The following is a 3,769-nucleotide window of genomic DNA, read 5'->3' as shown; positions in this document are numbered from 1 at the left end:
TGACAATAGAACAAAGCTGAGAATCCACTGCAGCCCTTGATACTATACCTGAGTGGACTGAGTGCAGTTCTATGGGGGAGGAGGAATGTGGACCATTGAGAGAGTAATTGCATGCGGGAGATGGGCACAGCTCTCATCTCACTATGATCTCAGTCTATCGTTCCTTTGGAGAGGGGGGGATCCTTTTACTTCAACACCCCTCTCTGTGCAGCGCCTCAAACTCTGATGAGACCGAGGCAGGCTGGGCCCGGGGCTGGGGCCAGTCAGTGTGGCCTACAAGGGGGCCAGGCCTTGGAAGAGATCCACCCTGCTCTATCTCTCTGTCTCTCAGACAACGCCTCCACTATAGTCCCAGGCTCTGCTAAGGAGGGCCCTTGCTACTCACTGGTACACTACAGCATGTCTTGGCATCGTGGACAAACGACTAGGGGATTTTTTCTTTTCTTTTTGCCAATCCGTTGGCCTGTACCTCTGGGACAAGAATTACTGACTTAAGAAAAAAACAAAAACACTTACACTGGAATTATTGTGATTTATTATTATGCCCATTGTTTTGTATTTTTACTGTCATGAGTTACATTATCTCATGTATGTTTACTTTGACGTCGTCTCATGTATGATGGTTCCTGTTTAGGGACCAGGGAAGAGCTGTGACAATACTCACTCGCCTTCTGTCTGACTGTGTCTTGACACGTGCGCACACACACAAACACTTAACTTGTGAAATGGTCCTGGAGCAGTCCAATTCCTCCCAGGAATTTCACTTTTTACTTCCTATAGATTATTATTTTTTCTACCTGTCATGTTCTAATATGTCAGTAGCCAAGGGGTTGAACAGATGCTTAAGGGGTAGGGAAGGGGTATAATATGCTATCAGTAGAAAAATCTGGAAGCGGCATGACAATATTATATATTATGCAGCCATTGGCTGCTTCAGTCGCTAGGCAAAGCTTATCATCTCAATCGCACTACAGTGGGATCCATACGAAGCTCGCTCTTCAACATATGCCAACTCGAGGCAGACTAGCTAGATAGGGAACAAATGTTTTGTGAAAACGACAAACTGCACCTGCTGTAGGTTGTGGGGCCACTGGGGAAGCTGCCCTGTTTTTAATACTGTGCTAAACAAATGAACGGTCACACTTAGCTTAGTGACACACGCACTCCATGTATTTAGTTTGATTTCTTAGCTTCAAGGACTTTAGTGATCGTCTGTCGGATGGATCTGGGTCATGTTAATTAGGAACTAAACGGTTGAAAACGGACTGAAACAGGGAGACTACTTGGACCCCCCACACACACACACACACAAGGCTTGTGTGATCCTTGAAAGCGCTTCCATGTCAGCTTGACTCATGTTCTCTTAGCCACGGGGTCCTGTCGTTTCACTCTCCGCCTGACTGCTCTCGTGCTCACTACATTTAATGAACCTGTATGGGATATGAGATCTTTTATCTGTTCCCCGTCAAATGTCCAAAAGATTGTCAAATGTAACGTTCCAATCATGATTGCCTTTGCACATCTCCTGCTAGTCTGGCTTAATACTTAGTGATGTTATAGCTGTTTGGGTTCCCTGAGTTGATTATCTATCTCACACACTGGGACAGTATTAAATACTTTCTTCCCCATTACAATGTCCTCTGTTACCTCTCAGACAACCTGTTGTAGAATAGAGGCCTATATATAAACATATTTTCATGCTATTTTTTTATTAAGCTATATGTTCGTATTGTGTTTGGGAGATCTGATCTATTTATGCTTGCCGTGGTGGGTTCCAGGCCTGAGGGGTAAGTGAATAGGGTCTGAAGTCTGCCACTGGTTAGCACTAAACTCATCTCAAGTCTGAGGGGAAAGGGCTATTGCACAATGCTACGCCTTCCCTCTTCTTCTTAGTGGACACTTAGTATAGGGTCCCTTTTTAGTGGGAATGTTGGAAAATGTTACATGTCAGTCTGCCTCCATGTTGTTCACATATGCATCCCGAACACACACACACATCATGTTGTTTAGACAGTGGCACTGCTCTGTGCCCAGTACTGTTTTCTGTGTGTCACAAACCTCTTTACCTGGGAGATCACTGATGGGAGAATATATTTTAACAGAAGTAAAAACTGTAAAAAGTAGAACATGGAAAAAAGGTCAATCGTAATGGAAACTCATAAGCTGTACATTTCTAATAAAAAAAAATATTAAAAAAACAAGTGAATTGTCTTAAATGTATGTATTTTTTGTTTAGCTAGAGATGCTTGAAACATTCATCAGTAGGTAATGCAAAGGCTGTATCAAAGGACCGTCTCTGGGTAAGCTGTACAAACTACAATCTCTCACTTTCTCTCTGGTTCATGTAGTCACACTTTAACCGTCCTCCTGGTGTCAATGATTTCACAGGTTGTTAGCTTTAATGTCTGAAGTCTTTAACATTTAATCACAGCTCATTACATGGTAATGGCATACTGTGTCCCAAATGGCACCCTATTCCCTTTCTAATGCACTACTTTTGACCAGAACTCTATGGGCCATAATCTCGATTAACCCAGAACTATAGTGTCACGTAATTTGTCAGCTGCTCGATTAAATTCTGGGCCCATACGTGTTGAGAAGAGATGAAGATATGCTAGAGAGGGGAGCAGAACCCTCTTCGCATGTTACAGGCCAAATGTCCCCCCTCACAGCAAAATATGAAAGATGCGAACACCTGAGAAATCAGGATTTGTACAAATAACCAGCGCCAGAACTACCGCTGCTCATTGTCCTCCGCATTCAGTCCCGACAGATTCTCTCGGTTTAAATGAATAATCTTTCCACGAGAGATTATATGGGCCACACTAAAAAGTAGTGCACTACTTGGCACGTGTACACACTAACGGTCCGAGGACGTGATGTTGGACACGCTGAAGCCTGTTAGGGACAGACATTTACCATTTCAATGGTTACGTCCACAATGGTACACTATTCCCTATGTAGTGCACCTTTTTTTATTGTATGATTGTCTCATCGTTGCAACTCCCCAACGGGTTCGGGAGAGGCGAAGGTCGATTTCATGCGTCCTCCGAAACATGACCCGTCAAGCCCTGCTTCTTAACACCCACTCGCTTAACCTGGAAGCCAGCTGCAGCAATGTGTCGGAAGAAACACAGTTCAACTGACTACCGAGGTCACCCTTCAGGCACCCGGCCTGCCACAAGGAGTCGCTAGAGCGTGATGAGCCAAGTAAAGCCCCCCCGGCCAAAACCCTCCCCTAACCCGGATGGCGCTGGGCCAAATTGTGCGCCGCCCTATAAGAATCCCGGTCACCGCCAGTTGTGACACAGCCTGGGATCGACCCCCGCCAGTTGTGACGCCGCAACACTGCGATGCAGTGCCTTAGACCGCTGCGCCGCGCAGGAGGCCAGTGCACTATTTTTGACAAGGGCCTAAGGGAGCCAATCATTGACAGATACACTGAGTCTAAAAAACATTAAACACCTGCTCTTTCCATGACAGACTGACCAGGTGAAAACTATGATCCCTTATTGATGTCACCTGTTAAATCCACTTCAATCAGTGTAGATGAAGAGGAAGAGACAGGTTAAAGAATAATTTTTAAGCCTAGAGACATGGATTGTGTATGTGTGCCATTCAGAGGGTGAATGGGCCAGACAAAAGATTTAAGTGCCTTTGAATGGGATATGGTAGTAAGTGCCAGTTGCACCGGTTTGTGTCAAGAACTGCAACGCTGCTGGGTTTTTCACGCTCAACAGTTTCCCATGTGTATCAAGAATGGTCCACC

The sequence above is a fragment of the Salvelinus alpinus genome, chromosome 22 (genome assembly GCF_045679555.1).
Source record: "Salvelinus alpinus chromosome 22, SLU_Salpinus.1, whole genome shotgun sequence".
Classification (NCBI taxonomy): Eukaryota; Metazoa; Chordata; class Actinopteri; order Salmoniformes; family Salmonidae; genus Salvelinus; species Salvelinus alpinus.
Note: the sequence above shows the minus strand (reverse complement) of the source record.